Below are 20,078 nucleotides of genomic sequence, written 5' to 3'. Positions count from 1 at the left end.
TGGCAAGCTACCAAGAGTATTCCACCCGCATGGCAAAGCCTGACAAGTTCTCTGTGCTGTATTCGATATGCCAAAAACAGTAACAACAAGTCTCACAATTGGCTCACTCGAGCCAATCGATGAACAATGGGAGGATAGTGCTACAGTGTTTACAGTGCAATTACAAATATGGACTGGAGATATAGCACAGCGGACAAGCCTTGGATGTGGCTGATTCAGGTTGAAGTCTCAGTACTGCATATCATTCTCCCTCATAAAGTGATCCCGGAACACAGAGTCAGGAGTAAGCCCAGAGCACTACCAGGTGGAGCCCAAACCATATATCAAATGTGTTCTGTTCTCTGAGCAGAGAGAATATTTCTCAAATAGAAGTCTTTGCGTAGAAGGGATCATCACTTAATCACTTAATCCCCGTTATTCATCGATTTACTCGAGCGGGTGCCAGTAACGTCTCCATTCATCCCGGTTGCGTGCTAGCGTAGCCCAATGGTATCTGTTCGTTCTAGGAACATGCAGAGCCTCAAACCGATCATTCAGGGTCTTAACGAAGAAGTCTGACCATCTTGTAGGTGGGCGTCCACGTGATCTTTTGATGTCCCGTGGAATCCAATCAGTAATGGTTCTAGTCCAGCAGTTGTCTGTAAACCTCATTACGTGTCCAGCCCATTTGATTTTTGATGCCTTGGCAAATGAGACAGCGTCCCTGATTCTTGAGGGTTGACGAAGATCAGAACTCCGGATTCTATCTCTCATTTCAGTGAATCGTGATATTCCAAGCATAGCTCTTTCGATTCCTCTTTGAGAGACCCGAATAGCATTCTCATCCTGTTTTCGTAGGGTCCAGGTCTCTGAGGCATATGTTAATGCAGGAAGAACAGTAGAATCAAAGAGATGTGCGTGTAGCTGGAGGTTCTTTGTCCTTTTAGTTATTTCTTCAATGTTCTTGAAGGCATTCCAAGCCGCTCTCTTCCTCCTGTGCAACTCAGGTGCCAGGTCATTCATCATGTTGATTTCTCGACCTAGGTATATATAACTGCCGCATTCGGAGATGGTGGTTCCGTTGAGAGCGAATGGAGCGTCAGGAACAAAGCTGTTTCTCATAAACATTGTCTTCGTAAGATTCAGCTGTAGTCCGACCTTTTCACATTCATGGTTAAAGTCGTTCAGCATTTGTGCCGCTTGGCTGATGTTTGGTGTTATTAGAAAGATGTCATCAGCAAAGCGGAGGTGGTGTAGTTGCCGACCATCTATCTTCACTCCCATGCTTTCCCATTCCAGTCGTCGCATGATGTTCTCGAGGGTGGCACTGAAGAGTTTTGGTGAAATGGTATCACCCTGCCGAACCCCTCTCTTGATATGGATGATTACTTCTTTGTAGAATGGTGAGATCTTGGTAGTGAATCCGCAATAGAGCTCACGAAGGATCCTGATGTATTGAGTTTGTATGCCCTGATTGGCTAGGGCTTCCATGACCGCTTCCGTCTCAACAGAATCAAAGGCCTTCTTTAAATCAATGAACGTTAGACAGAGCGGCATCTTGAACTCCCGAGAAACCTCAATGAGCTTAGTAATCGTGTGGATATGGTCGATGGTACTGAATTCTTTTCGGAATCCGGCTTGTTCACATGGTTGTCCTTCATCTAGTGTTCTGCTAATCCTATTCAGGATGACTCGAGTGAATGGTTTGTAGACGACAGACAATAGGCAGATTGGGCGATAGTTGCCAATGTCGTGGATGTCTCCCTTCTTGTATAGTAGTATAGTCCTGCTGGTTTTCCATTGGGATGGAACCTTGCATTCAGACAGGAAGCGTGTGAAGAGCCGAGCCAATGTATTGATGAGTACTGATGGTAAGTTCTTCAGGTGTTCAGGTCTGATCTTGTCGGGTCAGGTGCTCTTTGTTTCTTTACCGACGAGATGGCATGTTGGATTTCAGAAGGGAGAACATTGGGAACGACATATCCATCATGTGGTATGTGGTATGTGGGCAAGTGAACGTGGTTATTAAAGAGATCTGAGTAGAAGTCATGAATAATCTTCTCCATTGCCCTTCTGGAAGATGTGATAGATCCATCATGATGTCGGAGGGCAGTCATCTTGGTTTTGTAGTTGGTGAAGGACAGGCGGGCTTTACGAATGCTTTTCCCAGCTTCTGCCGCATCTACCAGTACTGCCACTCTCCTGTTTTTGAGGTCATCCTTGATGGCTTCTCTGCACTGTTTTGCCAGTTCGGATGTTCGCTTGTGGTTGCCTGAGGCATGTGCCAAGCCACGTTGGTGAATAAGTTCAAGGGTGTTCGAAGAAAGGCGGTTTTTTGTGGTTATCTCTCTCTTGGCATTCCTCGCACAATCATGGAGGTGTTGAATCATTCAATCGTATTCCTCATCAATGTTGTCAATGACTGCATCTTCCCATGTTGCCGCAACAGAGCCAAAGAGCTCCCAGTTGGTGGTCGTTCGGGGAGTCATCTTCTTAAACCTTGCATTCTTTTCTCCTCGTTCTGTGACGTAGAATTTTGCACGAAGAAGACGGTGGTCTGACCCCGTTTGGAATTTTGGAACAACAGCAACATCGTTTAGGCAAAACTGCCGATTGAAATGCAGGCATCTATCTCAAACCCTGCAGAACAGGGCGGAGAGGGGTCTAGGATGCACATGAAGAACTCAGTACACTAGTACACACATACACACACACATTCATTGCACGAGTGTTTTGGTGGGAGCTGCAGTACAAGGGCTGTGGGTTCTAGTCCAGAACACAATTGGGCAGAATCCTAGTCTATATTTCAAAATCGGACATACACACATCAGGCCCACTGCAGAAATGCCACCTAGAGTGGACGTCTCTTATCTGTGTCACACACACATACACGGAGGCAGTGTCCCATCTCCTCGCCCCCAATCACAAGGAGAGGGCAGATTTGAGAATCGTGGAGAACTAATCGTGAAATTCTGCCAATGCTCATGAGTCGGCAGCTGTCTCTGGAATCATCTGCAGCACTATCCCAGCACCCACAGGAGGAGGCCCGGTCAGTACACAGCCCTTTGCTTTTTGTTTGTATTTGTTTTTATTCAGTTTTGTTGTTGTCGTTTGTTTCCTTGGGGGCCATACCCAGCAATGCTATTCCTGGCTCTTCATTTAGAAATTATTCCTCGTGGTGTTCTGGGGAGCATGCAGGATGCCAGGGATCAAACTGGGATTGGCCACCAGTATGGCAGGAACCTTACCCACTGCACTACATCTCCAGCCCCAGAAACTACCTTTTGAAGAGTCAGATAAATAGTACAGTAGTGGGTAGGATACCTTCCTTGCACAAAACTGACCCAGGTTGGATCCCTAGAACCCTGCATCCCATATGGTACCCCAAGCCCTGCCAGGAGCATCCCTGAGTGCAGTCAGGAATAAGTCCTGAGCACCACTAGGTGTGACAAAAACCAAAAAAATGTTCAAAATCCTTTTTGTAGAGGTGTATAAAATTTAAAAATTAGTATTTTAAGTAATTGTGCTAGTACACTGCAAAGTTCTTTAGCGCGTGTGAAACTCCTGGGTTTGATCCCCAGCACGGCCAAAAAACGAGAAACAAGGATCATACCCAGCGTTTTTCAGGGTGTCCTTCTGGTTCTCTACTTAGGAATCACTTCTGGCAGTGCTCAGAGGACTTATGGGGTGCCAGTGATCAAACCCTGATTGTGTGCAAGGCAAACACCCTATGAGCTGTATCACAGCTCCAGCTCCAAGACAAACATTTCTTTGGGAGTAAAATAGGTTCTTCTGTATGAGATGGTATCATGACAGGAGGACTGGACAGACTCTAGACTCGAGACAGGCTTAAACACACACACACACACACACACACACACACACACACACACACACATGTATTTCTGGCTCTGCACACAGGAATTAGTCCTAGGGGTACTAAATGGGATACTGGGGATCAAGCCGGGTCAGCCTATGGCTCAACCCCAGCAGCACACACCTTTAAAAGCACCAACAGGGCCGAGCCTGTCTTCCCCGGGTGGGTTCTTGGGGGTTTCTGTCTTTCAACTGACTCCAAACTCCTATAACCTCCTCCCATGCCCCTCTCATCAATGTCCCCAGGGGAGAAGTGTGGCACACAGTGTGGAAAACAGGGATGTAATCCTGCAGACTGGTTTGGGATCTGGCCCGGGGCCAGGGCCACCTATGTACTGCCCCCTGACTTCTGGAGAACCCCCTGGCAGTTGAGGGTTTTCTTTCAAACTCGTTGCTGGGTGGGGGTGCAGGGGGTTCTGATGGCATCAGAGCTTCCGGCTGTGCTGATTGGAAGATCCCAGACCTCCAGAACCTGGAGCTCAAGTAGGCAACAGTAGCCTTTGGCTTGAGAGCCCAAAGCCTCGTCTGCTCAGCTCCTCGACGGCAGGCACTGCTGTTATTGAGGGAGAACCTGAGCTATCGGGGGAGAGAGTGGACCTGGGATGGCCAGCCGTAGGCAGAGTCCTGAGTCTGAGTACCAGAGCCCTGAGTCCAGCACCTCGGGATACCCCCTGGAGGTGGCGCCGGAGGAAATGATGCCGGGACCTTCAGGTAGTTATTGGGGCCAGCGGGGCTGGGAGCTGCGCAGACAGGAGTGTTGGGGAGACACTGCGAGGTCGGAAGGAGCGGCACAGAACAGGCTCTTGGGGTATGGACTGACAGCCAGGACAAGGAAGGGGAGCCGGGATGGGGGAAATAGGGAAATGGAGGTGCTCCTCTGTGTCCCCAGGGAGAAATTCTACCCTGAGGAAGAGACTGAAGGTCCCAGGGGTGTGGACCATGATAAGATGTGTGGGAGAAGATGGAGAAAGAGAAGCTTGGGGGTCTGGGAGTCCATGGGCAGGTGAGGAATTGCTGGGACTGAGTCTGGTCTCTCCGTCCAGAGTCCTACGGAGGCCCCTGGGCCATTGTTGGTGGCCGAAAGAGGAAGAGGGAGCAACGGCTCTATGAAGAGGAGTTGGAAGAGGAGGAGGAGGAGGAAGAGGAGGAGGAGGAGGAAGAGGAGACCCCTGGAGTACTGGAGATGATGAGCCATGCTGCAGGTGTGCCTTCCCGAGGCCAGAAGAGGAGGATGTGGTCATCGCCGGAGTTGGAGGAGGAGGAGGAGCCGGAGGATCCAGAGGCGCTGGAGAAGGTGGAGGAGGAAGAGGAAGAAGAGGGGGACGCAGCTTCCCAGGCTCAGCACAGTGGGCTTCAGGCCAGCCCCCGGCCTCAGGGTGCTGGTCGGAGGAAGAGGGATGAGTCGGAGGACGAGGAACAGCAGGAGGACGAGGAGCAGCCATGTGGGCTGCACAGGAAGCGGCAGCGACAAGAGAGCCCCGTGCTCCCGGAGCACCACCAAGTCTTCCGCAAGCAGCTGGGTAGGAGCCCCGGGCCCGAGTCTCCCACCTGGACACAGGCGGTCGTTAGGGATGCAGTGTCCCATGGTGGGGAAGGGGTGGCCCCTGCCCGGACAGGGGCTGCAGTGCCGGGCTGCCTGGGCTGAGCCACCCAAGGAAGGGTCTCTCGCTTCCCTACTCCCACCTGGGGCTGTGAGGGGCCCAGTGTTGCCGTCCCGACGGTGGGGAATATTGGAGGCGGGCTGTGAATTTGAGGTTCACAACCCCGTCTTCCCACAGAGGACTTGCTGGGACTGAGTCTGGTCTCTCCCTCAGAGTCCTACGGAGGCCCCTGGGCCATTGTTGGTGGTCGCAAGAGGAAGAGAGAGCAACTGCTCTATGAAGAGGAGTTGGAAGAGGAGGAGGAGGAGGAGGAGGAGGAAGAGGAGGAGGAGGAGGAAGAGGAGGAGGAAGAGGAGGAGGAGGAGGAAGAGGAGGAGGAGGAAGAGGAGACCCCTGGAGTACTGGAGATGATGAGCCATGCTGCAGGTGTGCCTTCCCGAGGCCAGAAGAGGAGGATGTGGTCATCGCCGGAGGTGGAGGAGGAGCAGGAGCCAGAGGAGCAAGGGGAGCCGGTGGAGGAACAGGAGGAGGAACCGGAGAAGGTGGAGGAGCCGGAGGATCCAGAGGCGCTGGAGAAGGTGGAGGAGGAAGAGGAAGAAAAGGGGGACGCAGCCTCCCAGGCTCAGCACAGTGGGCTTCAGGCCAGCCCCCGGCCTCAGGGTGCTGTTCGGAGGAACAGGGATGAGTCGGAGGACGAGGAACAGCAGGAGGACGAGGAGCAGCCATGTGGGCTGCGCAGGAAGCGGCAGCGACAGGAGAGCCCCGTGCTCCCCGAGCACCACCAGGTCTTCCGCAAGCTGCTGGGTAGGAGCCCCGGGCCCGAGTCTCCCACCTGGACACAGGCGGTCGTTAGGGATGCAGTGTCCCATGGTGGGGAAGAGGTGGCCCCTGCCCGAACAGGGGCAGCAGTGCCGGGCTGCCTGGGCTGAGCCACCCAAGGAAGGGGCTCCCGCACCCCTACTCCCACCTGGGGCTGAGAGGGGCCCAGTGTTGCTGCCCCGACGGTGGGGAATAACCCTTCCTCCTGGCTAGAAACGGCACTGCAGGGTTGGGGGTGGGCTGTGAATTTGACGTTCACAACCCCGCCTTCCCACAGAGGACCCTGTGATCAAAAGATTCCTGGCCTGGGACCGGCACCTGTTGGTCTCTGATAAGGTACCTGCTGGGGGTCACTAAGCCACTGTCCCGGGGACCCACCAAGCTCACCCTGCCCGGGTACCTTTGCTCTTTTTGCTCTTTGGGGGGGTGAGCGTAAAACTTGGGGGCCACTGGATAGGGGAGGTGCGCTCACTGATGCAGCTCTTCGCTGCCCACTCCTGGGGCACAGGCACCCCAGTCTCTCTGGGTCGTGTCTCTGGGGTCCCTCTCCTCTTGATTCAGCAAACACCCACAAAGTCCTCCCCTTCGTCCTGCTTCCCGAATTCTTGGATCTCCTTCCCCTCCGCGCAGCCCTGGTGACCTGTCCCCGTGTCTCCCCAGTACCTGCTGGCCATGGTCATCGCCTACTTCAGCCGCTCTGGCCTCTTCAGCTGGCAGATCCGACGCATTCACTTCTTTCTGGCACTGTGAGTACCGATCCCAGGGAGCCCCGACACAGCCACGCTGGGACCCCATCAGCCTCCATCAATCCCTGGGGGCCCTCCGCCGCAGCTCCCTGAAGGAAGGAGGTAGGTGTGAACACAGGTGGTGTGCTGTCCACAGCTACCTGGCCAACGATATGGAGGAGGACAACCAGGCACACAAGCAGAACATCTTCGCCTTCCTGTATGGCGACAGCCGCCTGCAGCGGCCCATGTTCCACCGGCTCCGTCTCCAAATGCTGCGCTCCATGGGCTGGAGAGCCTGGGTGAGCCGGGAGGAGTGCGAACAGGTAGGACTGCTGGGGGGCATGGAGGGGGGCTGTCCGCAGGCTGGAGAGGCCGAGCGAGTCAGCAACATGGGCCCCATCTGTCTTCGCAGATCCAGGCCTACGACCCTGAGCTGTGGGTGTGGGGCCGAGACCGCGCCAATCTGCCCTAGATCCGGGCCAGGAGGCGGGGCACGGGATGACGGGGTAAGTGGGGCCCTGGGGTGCAGACCACAGCCAATCTGTCAGGGAAGCCCAAAGGAGTGCTGTGCCTAGACCTCATCTCCTGCCTTAGCCACCAGAGCCCAGTGCTGGCCCCCAGCACACTCACGTCTGCTTCCCTGGGGTGATGGAGAGTTGCAGGGGGGTTCCAGCCGGACCCCCAGAGGTCCTGTTCCTGGCACTGGGATCACCCTCGGGTCAAGGCCAAGAGGCTTTCGGAGCAGAGACGGGAGCTGGGTTCAGGGTGAGGGAAGTTCCACATACCCTCAGACTGTCAAAGATCATTTCCATCCGTCCAGGGCCTGCCCGTGCCCAGAGCATCGCCACCAGGACTGTCATCGGATGCCCAAGACACCAGAAAACTGGCCCAAGGGAGAGAGGAATTCACCTAGAAGCAGCCTACAGGCACTTGGGTTACAGGTGAAGACCCACACACCTGTCCCCCAACCCCTTCAGACCACCTGCTACAAGGTACCAACGAGGAAAAAGTCCGGACTCTGCCCGATTTCAGCCTCCTATGTGGACAATCTAGAAAAATCCAGAATATCCTAGAATATTATGGTAAGAGTTGGGCGCACTTCAGGAGTCTGGCCAAAGGCAACCAAAAACTCCACTTTCTTTTATGTTCCATGATCTGGCAAGTTTCCCCAATTTCAGATCAAGTGCCTGAGTCCACTGTCCTGGAACGTGAGAACCTTAGCCCCAGCTTGAAGAAAAGGGGCTGCGAGGGGCAGGAACAGTTAGGTCTGGCCAGACCTGCTGGGGGACACTGAGCCCTGTGTGCTGACCGCTGGTGAATAGCGGTCTCACCATGTTTGCCATAGAAATAGTTCTCATAGTTTATATTTAAGGCATCCTAAATTGACATCGCCAGCTAACATGCTGTTGCTTTACTTTTGTGATGCTTATTCTTGTTTATGTCTCGTTTCTTCAATAAAGATAATTTTGGTTTTATGTTCAAGTCTTTTGAGTTTTAACTGGGATATTGAAAATAAATCTTTTCCTTAACGTTTGAGGCTCTTGCTAGGGGAGAAGTGGTCAGGGGCAGACATGGGCAGAATCAGAGCTCCATCCCATCTTGACAGCTGATGACCCCATCCCCAAGCATTTTGGGTCACCTGGGAGGAGAGGGGAGGCCAGGGAGCCTCCTGGGAATTGTGGGAAAGCCGTGCTTCTGACACAGACCCCGTGCCCAGGGGGTGTGGCTGCCTGTGAGCAGCGATCCCGGCACTTAATGGGGTGTTGAGGAGTCACAGAAGCAGCCCCAAGTGGGCTGAGCCTGGACGTAACACGTGAGAGGCCCCGAGTTTGGTCCCTGCCACCTGGGTCCCTGAGCACCTCTGGATGTGGCTCTGGTTCTTGCAAAGCCTGGAGTAGTGACAGAGGGACTCGGGGAACAGAGCTAGCAGCCAAGCAGCATGGACACGGAGTGAACCCCAAGAGGAGCCAGGGTAAGGGGGACAGCAGGGCTGGCAGTAGGCCACAGGGCAGGCTCCTGTAGACCCGTATGTGGCTGTCCAGCCCTCATGTGACAGGGTGGGGAGAAATGGGGCCCCAAACACTTCGGAGATGCAGCAGAAGAAGAGAGATGGGGTGGGAGAGGGCTCAAGGGAGCCGAAGACCCGCACCCCATCGCTGCAGTGTGTGGTCCTGGAATCCCAGGATCCCAGAAGCCCCGAGACAAGCTGGAGAGTCTCAGGATGCACCCCCAAGTCCTGTCCCCAGATGATCTGTGACCACCAGCTGGAAGGTCTGGGGACTCAGGCCCCGTGGGAGTGCTGTGGGGTGATTCCCCAGACAGAACCCCCTTCTCCAGCCTCAGCAGGCTATTCCCAACTGGTCTGGACAGGCAGGGAGCCAGGGAGCAAATCATTTCCCTTCCCAAGGGACATCACCTTCCTTGCTAGGAACCCCCCGCCCCCCCTCCCAGTCTCTCTCTCTCTCTCTCTCTCACACACACACACACACACACACACACACACACACACTCACAGCCTGTGCCTCTGAAGGCAGAATCTGTCCCTGGCTCCCGGCGACAGACTTGGGCACTTGGAGGTCTGGGGACAGACAGGAGGAGATGGAGCCCCAGGCTGGTCCTGTCCCACATGGCCTTGGCCATGCCCTGCCTGTGAGGCATCTGCCTTGCCATTTCATATGTGCCACGACACGCCCATGCTCTCATGACCTCAGGCATCTCATGGTCCTCCAGCACTGCCAGGAATGACCAGAAGTACTGAGGTGGGTGTGACCCCAAAACACTGACAGAGAGAACAGGAAGAGAGAACAGTGGGGACTGCAGGAGAGCACAGGAGGCACCAGAGTTCACCTCTGTCACCAAAAGGCTTTTTTGCCCACTGCTCTGGCCACAGGCAAGGACCATAGAGGTGTGAAGAAAAAAGTGGCGTGAGCTTCAAAACACAGACAAAACCACAACTGCAGAAGATTCCAATCTGCCTGACCTGCTCTTCCAACAGTTGAGACAAGTGCCCACGCAGGAGGAAATGGGAAGGCTAGAGCAGCCCTCAACCACACTCCCCGATGCACATTTCTAGAACACGCCACACCCGCAGCAGAGCAGCTGGTACTGCCCGTGCACCCCCCTTTCCCCCAGAGAGGATACTCCCGGCCACAGTTGAGGGGCTCTTGATTTGTGCATCTGCTGTGCACGAGTCACAAAGAACCCCGAGAGGCCGTGATCCACAGGCTCTTGTGAAGAACTGGCCTGTGTTCTCCTGAACAGTCTGTGAAATGCCTGTGAGGACACTGAGAAAGGATTCTGCCTTTTACCAACTGAAAGTTTGCAAGAGAAATGCCCTTTTGTCAGGAAAGATCCTTTAACAGGACTAAACACAGTTACTCCCAGAGAGAGCCGAGAGGGTAGAATGCAATCTAGGACGGAAGGCCCCGGAACTGCTGGACCAAGGAGAACCAGGCCACCCACCTGAGCATCAAACCGTCAGAGCCCTAGGCACTAAAGCACCACAAGAGGAAGGCACCAGGCCAGCGGTACAACACTTGCCTTGCACGTGCTGACCCCAATTCAACCCCTGGCACCCCATTGGATTCCCCCAAGCCCTGGTGGGGCCTAAAAATGAAAAATACGAACCAAAACCCACAGAAAAACACTGCAAGGGAGGCCTCCTAGACGTACTTTGTTATTCTGAGGCCAGAGACAGCACTCACGGCCAGGGAAAAGATGTTAATGGGGTCAAAGAGTCTGCCTTGCTTATGGTCACCTCAGCTCAATCCCTGCAACTTCATGACCCCCACACAACAGGGGCAGCCAAAAAGGCCCCTTCGACCCCACTATCAGGGTACCCCAGGGAATGCCCAGCACTACAGGACTCAAGAAGCACTGTATGCATCCTTACCCCAAACCCACAAGAGAAACAGAAAGAGAAGTACCAAGACTACAAGCAAACTTGAAGATGAATTGCAGATTCAACTACTGCAACAACATAAGAAGCTGTACCATGAATACGAACCGGAATCCTTACTCTCAGGAAACGCAATCTGATCTGAAACACTCCAGTCTCAAAGGACCTGACTTACCACATCGGCTCTGAAATAACTGAAGGAGAAAGAAAAAATTACTCACAGACTGACCATGATCAAGCAAGTGTGGGATGAGAAAAAGCAAAGGGGACTGGAGAGGCAGTGGAGGAGTTACTTGCATCCATCCCAGCCCGATTGAAATCACCTGACCGCAGGGGCTGGGGCGACAGCACAGCGGGTAGGGCGTTTGCCTTGCACGGGGCCCACCCGAGTTCGATACCCAGCATCCCATGTGGTCCCCTGAGCACCGCCAGGAGTCATTTCTGAGTGCAGAGCGAGGAGTAACCCCTGTGCATCATCAGATGTGACCCAAAGAGCAAAATCAATCAATCACCTGACTGAACATGGTCCTCCGAGGACCACCAGGGGTCACTCTTGAGCCCAGAGCGAGGACTCTGAGCACTATCTGGTGTGGCCCCAAAACCAAAAGGAGGGGGGAAAAAAGAGAATATTTCCCCCTCAAATCCTTGCAACTTTCCTGAAAATCTGTCGTTCTTTCAAAATAATATGTTGAGAAAGATGCTAACAGGGGCCTACGCGGTACCTTAAGTGATAGAGCAGTTGCTTAACACGCGGAAGGCCTGAGTATGACCCTCAACACCATCACTGCACGGATGCCTGAGCACCGAAGGGGGAAGCATGGTAGCCCCTGGCACATCTGGGGCCAGTTTCAAGCTGCAAGGCTTGGGCACTGGGAATAGCCACCTCCCACCTCCTGCAGAGAACCACTTGATGTGCCGGGGGATCTGTGAAAAACTGCTAAAAAATGGGGACGAATGTAATGCAAATTATCACAGGGCCTCCAAACATCCTAGACTCTTGTATATAGGCCTGGATTTTCATTGCCAGAGTGAATCTGGAAACGTGTCCGTCTGTCTAAATGATTGTCTGGGTACCAGGAAAACACACCTTAGTTCTAGTAACACCACAGGCCTGGGCTGCTCTGTGTACCGACCAGACGGTCCAACAGTTATCAGAGAAGTCAGCCCAGGCCTAGCAATTTTTAAGGTTCTGAGCCCCAAGAAATCTCCCAAATCCAAAGATGCCAAAACCCACAGGTAGCTCTTATTGACAACAGGCATTTTTTCCAGGGGGCAGTTCCCATTTCTTCTTACTGCAATAACAAACCAGCCTCCAAGTGACACCCCGGATGCCAGCATGAGCCCTGAATGTGGAAACACCCGTGACGGAGACACTTGGGCTGAGCTGCCCTCACACTGGCTTTCCCATGCCCACTCCCTCCTTCACCAACAGCACCCCCACTCCACGGGCAGGACAGGGCAGCGGGGAAAGTGCTGCTTGCACCCACCCAGCTGACCTGAACTTGACTCCCAACACTACCCTTGGTTCCCAAAGGAGAGACTCCTCCTGAGCACAGAGTCAGGAGTCAGCCCTAAGCACCACCAGAGGTGGCGCCCGAAAAACAAAACACAAAGGAAAAAAAGAACCGCCTAAAAGGAGGCCAGAGCAACAGTACAAGTAAGGCCAGGCAGAGACCCAAAATCAAAAAAAAAAAAAACCAAACAATAAAATATAAATACAGCGCAATCCACATAACCTATTCTGCATCACGGAACCAAGGGGCAGCTACACCGCAGGGAGACACACCTGAGATCCACTCATTTTCGGCTGCTGGGGAATATCTAGATGGTCCGTCACTGGCTGCACCTAAGGAGGAGCAAAACACAAGGCCACCAGTGAGAGGTGTGTCTGGAGGGACCTCGCACCCCCTACAGCGCCCCAAAGATGGCACCCTGGGAACACCACCAAGGGCAAAAAAGCAACACACAGACACACACCAGCAGTTCTTCCGAACTCCAGCACGCCCTGGGCACCGCGATGAAGCGGCCGCAGGCAAGTGCCATCGCTGACCCTCCGAAGTTGTAGGGGCTATCGACAGTCCAGCCGGGAGGGCGCTATCTTGCACGCACCTACCCCGATTTGATCCCTGGCATCCACCAGCAATGATCCTCGAGTGCACAGCCAGCAGGAACCCCTGAGCGCCGGCCGCATCTGCCTACCGTCCAGAACGCAGGGGAAGGCAGACAGGCGCTCCCCCAAATGCAAGCAATGGCAACTGCGTGACTTGGCTTAAGGCACCCGGCTGGGTCCACTGGACAAATGTCGTGGCTCAGCAACCAGCGATGCAGCGCAGGGACCTCGGGCGGGCTCGGACGCGGACCAGCGGGTGCATCCACTGCCCCGCCGTTCCCGACCCGCAGCCCTGACCCTCCGCGCCACGGGGTCCTGGGGCACGGAACAAAGGTGCTGCCGGACACGCCTCCGCGGAGACACGGAGCCGGAGGGACGGTGACACCAGCCCACGGGGAGGCCTCGCCGCGCTGCCCCTGGCCAGGCCGCGGCCTCGGGGTTGCAAACCCTGACCTACCCCGCAGGCATCGGGCCGGCCCCGGCGGGCGATCGGTGTCTGGGCCTGCCCGCCTGCTCCAGCTCGCACCCGATGGCCGCGCTCGCGCCTCTGGCGGCCGCACGCGAAGCCGGGTCCACCCAGCCTGTCCTGCTGCCCGCAACGCCGGAGGCCGCAGCGGGGGCCAACGGCAACCGGGCGCTGACCAGAAGCAGGTCGCGCGGCGGCAGTGCGCCTGCGCGAGCCCACGCCTCGGAAACCGCCCACGGGGCCGCGCAGGGAGCCGCAGGCCCGGACTGCATTTCCAGGCAGGCAATGGGCCGCCACGCCCGCCCGCGAAAGCCTGACCCAGGGGGCCGAGCCCGAGCATCCAGGGGAAGGCGCTGGCCTTCCGCGCAGGTTCCATCCCCGGCACCCCACAAGGTCCCCTGAGCGCCACAGGAGCGATCCTTGCTTGCAGAGCCAAGGGTTGCAAGCCCTGAACACCAAACAAGAATGGACGGGCAAAAAAAGCCACCTGACATGGAAAGGAGAAATGAGAGCCTGGCAGGCAGCTGTCCCAATCCTGCAGAGCAGGGCGGGGAGGGGTCTAGGATGCACATGAAGAACTCAGTACACTAGTACACACGTACACACACACATTCATTGCACGAGTGTTTTCGTGGGAGCTGCAGTACAAGGGCTGTGGGTTCTAGTCCAGAACACAATTGGGCAGAATCCTAGTCTATATTTCAAAATCGGACATACACACACCAGGCCCACTGCAGAAATGCCACCTAGAGTGGACGTCTCTTATCTGTGTCACACACACATACACGGAGGCAGTGTCCCATCTCCTCGCCCCCAATCACGAGCAGAGGGCAGATTTGAGAATCGTGGAGAACTAATCGTGAAATTCTGCCAATGCTCACGAGTCGGCAGCTGTCTTTGGAATCGTGTGCAGCACCGTCCCAGCACCCACAGGAGGAGGCCCAGTCAGTACACAGCCCTTTGCTTTTTGTTTGTATTTGTTTTTATTCAGTTTTGTTGTTGTCGTCTGTTTCTTTGGGGGCCATACCCAGCAATGCTATTCCTGGCTCTTCATTTAGAAATTATTCCTCGTGGTGTTCTGGGGAGCATGCAGGATGCCAGGGATCAAACTGGGATTGGCCACCAGTATGGCAGGAACCTTACCCACTGCACTACCTCTCCAGCCCCAGAAACTATCTTTTGAAGAGTCAGATAAATAGTACAGTAGTGGGTAGGATACCTTCCTTGCACAAAACTGACCCAGGTTGGATCCCTAGAACCCTGCATCCCATATGGTACCCCAAGCCCTGCCAGGAGCATCCCTGAGTGCAGTCAGGAATAAGTCCTGAGCACCACTAGGTGTGACAAAAACCAAAAAAATGTTCAAAATCCTTTTTGTAGAGGTGTATAAAATGAAAAAATTAGTATTTTAAGTAATTGTGCTAGTACACTGCAAAGTTCTTTAGCGAGTGTGAAACTCCTGGGTTGGATCCCCAGCACGGCCAAAAAACGAGAAACAAGGATCATACCCAGCATTTTTCAGGGTGTCCTTCTGGTTCTCTACTTAGGAATCACTTCTGGCAGTGCTCAGAGGACTTATGGGGTGCCAGTGATCAAACCCTGATTGTGTGCAAGGCAAACACCCTATGAGCTGTATCACAGCTCCAGCTCCAAGACAAACATTTCTTTGGGAGTAAAATAGGGTCTTCTGTATGAGATGGTATCATGACGGGGGACTGGACAGACAGGCATAACCACACACACACGCACACACACACACACACACACAATGTATTTCTGACTCTGCACTCATGAATTAGTCCTAGGGGTACTAAATGGGATAATGGGGATCAAGCCGGGTCAGCCTATGGCTCAACCCCAGCAGCACGCACCTTTAAAAGCACCAACAGGGCCGAGCCTGTCTTCCCCGGGTGGGTTCTTGGGGGTTTCTGTCTTTCAACTGACTCCAAACTCCTATAACCTCCTCCCAGGCCCCTCTCATCAATGTCCCCAGGGGAGAAGTGTGGCACACAGTGTGGAAAACAGGGATGTAATCCTGCAGACTGGTTTGGGATCTGGCCCGGGGCCAGGGCCACCTATGTACTGCCCCCTGACTTCTGGAGAAGCCCCCTGGCAGTTGAGGGTTTTTTTTCAAACTCGTTGCTGGTGGGGGTGCAGGGGGGTTCTGATGACATCAGAGCTTCCGGCTGTGCTGATTGGAAGATCCCAGACCTCCAGAACCTGAAGCTCAAGTAGGCAACAGTAGCCTTTGGCTTGAGAGCCCAAAGCCTCGTCTGCTCAGCTCCTCAACGGCAGGCACTGCTGTTATTGAGGGAGAACCTGAGCTATCGGGGGAGAGAGTGGACCTGGGATGGCCAGCCATAGGCAGAGTCCTGGGTCTGAGCCCCAAAGTCCTGAGTCCAGCACCTCGGGATACCCCCTGGAGGTGGCGCCTGAGGAAATGAGGCCGGGACCTTCAGGTAGGTGTTGGGGCCGGCAGGACTGGGAGCTGCGCAGACAGGAGTGCTGGGGAGACACTGTGAGGTCGGAAGGAGCGGCACATGACAGGCTCTTGGGGTATGGACTGAGCCAGGACAAGGAAGGGGAGCCGGGATGGGGGAAATAGGAAATGGAGGTGCCCCTCTGTGTCCCCAAGAAGAAATTCTACCCTAAGGAAGAGACTGAAGGTCACAGGGGTGTGAACCATGATAAGACGGGTGGGAGGAGATGGAGAAAGAGAAGCTTGGGGGTCTGGGAGTCCATGGGCAGCTGAGGAATTGCTGGGACTGAGTCTGGCCTCTCCGTCAGAGTCGGAGCAGGAGCCGGAGGATCCAGAGGCGCTGAAGAAGGTGGAGGAGGAAGAGGAAGAAAAGGGGGACGCAGCCTCCCAGGCTCAGCACAGTGGGCTTCAGGCCAGCCCCCGGCCTCAGGGTGCTGTTTGGAGGAAGAGGGATGAGTCGGAGGACGGGGAACAGCAGGAGGACGAGGAGCAGCCATGTGGGCTGCGCAGGAAGCGGCAGCGACAGGAGAGCCCCGGGCTCCCCGAGCACCACCAAGTCTTCCGCAAGCTGCTGGGTAGGAGCCCCGGGCCCGAATCTCCCACCTGGACACAGGAGGTCGATAGGGTTGCAGTGTCCCGTGGTGGGGAAGAGGTGGTCCTGCCAGGACAGGGGCTGCAGTGCCGGGCTGCCTGAGCTGAGCCACCCAAGGAAGGGGCTGCCGCACCCCTACTCCCACCTGGGGCTGTGAGGGGTCCAGTGTTGCCGTCCCGCCGGTGGGGGATATTGGGGGCGGACTGTGAATTTGAGGTTCACAACCCCGTCTTCCCACAGAGGACTTGCTGGGACTGAGTCTGGCCTCTCCGTCAGAGTCCTACGGAGGCCCCTGGGCCATTGTTGGTTGCCGCAAGAGGAAGAGGGAGCAACCGCTCTATGAAGAGGAGTTGGAAGAGGAGGAGGAAGAGGAAGAAGAGGAGGAGGAGGAGGAGAAGGAGGAGGAGGAGGAGGAGGAGGAGGAACAGGAGACCCCTGGAGTACTGGAGATGATGAGCCATGCTGCACGTGTGCCTTCCCGAGGCCAGAAGAGGAGGATGTGGTCATCGCCAGAGGTGGAGGAGCAGGAGTCGGAGGATCCAGAGGCGCTGGAGAAGATGGAGGAGGAAGAGGAAGAAAAGGGGGACGCAGCCTCCCAGGCTCAGCACAGTGGGCTTCAGGTCAGCCCCCGGCCTCAGGGTGCTGTTCGGAGGAAGAGGGATGAGTCGGAGGACGAGGAACAGCAGGAGGACGAGGAGCAGCCATGTGGGCTGCGCAGGAAGCAGCAGCGACAGGAGAGCCCCGTGCTCCCCGAGCACCACCAAGTCTTCCGCAAGCTGCTGGGTAGGAGCCCCGGGCCCGAGTCTCCCACCTGGACACAGGCGGTCGTTAGGGATGCAGTGTCCCGTGGTGGGGAAGAGGTGGCCCCTGCCAGGACAGGGGCTACAGTGCCGGGCTGCCTGGGCTGAGCCACCCAAGGAAGGGTCTCCCGCATCCCTACTCCCACCTGGGGCTGTGAGGGGCCCAGTGTTGCCATCCCGACGGTGGTGAATATTGGGGGCGGGCTGTGAATTTGAGGTTCACAACCCCATCTTCCCACAGAGGACTTGCTGGGACTGAGTCTGGCCTCTCCGTCAGAGTCCTACGGAGGCCCCTTGGCCATTGTTGGTTGCCGCAAGAGGAAGAAGGAGCAACTGCTCTATGAAGAGGAGTTGGAAGAGGAGGAGGAGGAGGAGGAGGAGGAGGAACTGGAGACCCCTGGAGTACTGGAGATGATGAGCCATGCTGCAGGTGTGCCTTCCCGAGGCCGGAAGAGGAGGATGTGGTCATCGCCAGAGGTGGAGGAGCAGGAGTCAGAGGATCCAGAGGCGCTGGAGAAGATGGAGGAGGAAGAGGAAGAAAAGGGGGACGCAGCCTCCCAGGCTCAGCACAGTGGGCTTCAGGCCAGCCCCCGGCCTCAGGGTGCTATTCGGAGGAAGAGGGATGAGTCGGAGGACGAGGAACAGCAGGAGGACGAGGAGCAGCCATGTGGGCTGCGCAGGAAGCGGCAGCGACAAGAGAGCCCCGTGCTCCCCGAGCACCACCAAGTCTTCCGCAAGCTGCTGGGTAGGAGCCCCGGGCCCGAGTCTCCCACCTGGACACAGGCGGTCGTTAGGGATGCAGTGTCCCATGGTGGGGAAGAGGTTGCCCCTGCCCGACAGGGGCTGCAGTGCCGGGCTGCCTGGGCTGAGCCACCCAAGTAAGGGGCTCCCGCACCCCTACTCCCAACTGGGTCTGTTAGGGGCCCAGTGTTGCCGTCCCGACGGGGGGGAATATTGGGGGCGGGCTGTGAATTTGAGGTTCACAACCCCGTCTTCCCACAGAGGACCCTGTGATCAAAAGATTCCTGGCCTGGGACCGGCACCTGTTGGTCTCTGATAAGGTACCTGCTGGGGGTCACTAAGCCACTGTCCCGGGGACCCACCAAGCTCACCCTGCCCGGGTACCTTTGCTCTTTTTGCTCTTTGGGGGGGTGAGCGTAAAACTTGGGGGCCACTGGATAGGGGAGGTGCGGTCACTGATGCAGCTCTTCGCTGCCCACTCCTTGGGCACAGGCACCCCAGTCTCTCTGGGTCGTGTCTCTGGGGTCCCTCTCCTCTTGATTCAGCAAACACCCACAAAGTCCTCCCCTTCGTCCTGCTTCCCGAGTTCTTGGATCTCCTTCCCCTCCGCCCAGCCCTGGTGACCTGTCCCCGTGTCTCCCCAGTACCTGCTGGCCATGGTCATCGCCTACTTCAGCCGCTCTGGCCTCTTCAGCTGGCAGATCCGACGCATTCACTTCTTTCTGGCACTGTGAGTACCGATCCCAGGGAGCCCCGACACAGCCACGCTGGGACCCCATCAGCCTCCATCAATCCCTGGGGGCCCTCCGCCGCAGCTCCCTGAAGGAAGGAGGTAGGTGTGAACACAGGTGGTGTGCTGTCCACAGCTACCTGGCCAGCGATATGGAGGAGGACAACCAGGCACACAAGCAGAACATCTTCGCCTTCCTGTATGGCGACAGCCGCCTGCAGCGGCCCATGTTCCACCGGCTCCGTCTGCAAATGCTGCGCTCCATGGGCTGGAGAGCCTGGGTGAGCCGGGAGGAGTGCGAACAGGTAGGACTGCTGGGGGGCATGGAGGGGGGCTGTCCGCAGGCTGGAGAGGCCGAGCGAGTCAGCAACATGGGCCCCATCTGTCTTCGCAGATCCAGGCCTACGACCCTGAGCTGTGGGTGTGGGGCCGAGACCGCGCCAATCTGCCCTAGATCCGGGCCAGGAGGCGGGGCACGGGATGACGGGGTAAGTGGGGCCCTGGGGTGCAGACCATAGCCAATCTGTCAGGGAAGCCCAAAGGAGTGCTGTGCCTAGACCTCATCTCCTGCCTTAGCCACCAGAGCCCAGTGCTGGCCCCCAGCACACTCACATCTGCTTCCCTGGGGTGATGGAGAGTTGCAGGGGGGTTCCAGCCGGACCCCCAGAGGTCCTGTTCCTGGCACTGGGATCACCCTCGGGCCAAGGCCAAGAGGCTTTCGGAGCAGAGACGGGAGCTGGGTTCAGGGTGAGGGAAGTTCCACATGCCCTCAGACTGTCAAAGATCATTTCCATCCGTCCAGGGCCTGCCCGTGCCCAGAGCATCGCCACCAGGACTGTCATCGGATGCCCAAGACACCAGAAAACTTGCCCAAGGGAGAGAGGAATTCACCTAGAAGCAGCCTACAGGCACTTGGGGTACAGGTGAAGACCCACACACCTGTCCCCCAACCCCTTCAGACCACCTGCTACAAGGTACCAACGAGGAAAAAGTCCGGACTCTGCCCGATTTCAGCCTCCTATGTGGACAATCTAGAAAAATCCAGAATATCCTAGAATATTATGGTAAGAGTTGGGCGCACTTCAGGAGTCTGGCCAAAGGCAACCAAAAAATCCACTTTCTTTTATGTTCCATGATCTGGCAAGTTTCCCCAATTTCAGATCAAATGCCCGAGTCCACTGTCCTGGAACGTGAGAACCTTAGCCCCAGCTTGAAGAAAAGGGGCTGCGAGGGGCAGGAACAGTTAGGTCTGGCTAGAC

Source organism: Sorex fumeus, unplaced genomic scaffold (genome assembly GCF_029834395.1).
Source record: "Sorex fumeus unplaced genomic scaffold, SorFum_2.1 ptg000064l, whole genome shotgun sequence".
Classification (NCBI taxonomy): Eukaryota; Metazoa; Chordata; class Mammalia; order Eulipotyphla; family Soricidae; genus Sorex; species Sorex fumeus.
The sequence above is the reverse complement of the archived record's forward strand: the minus strand, read 5'-3'. Positions refer to the sequence as shown.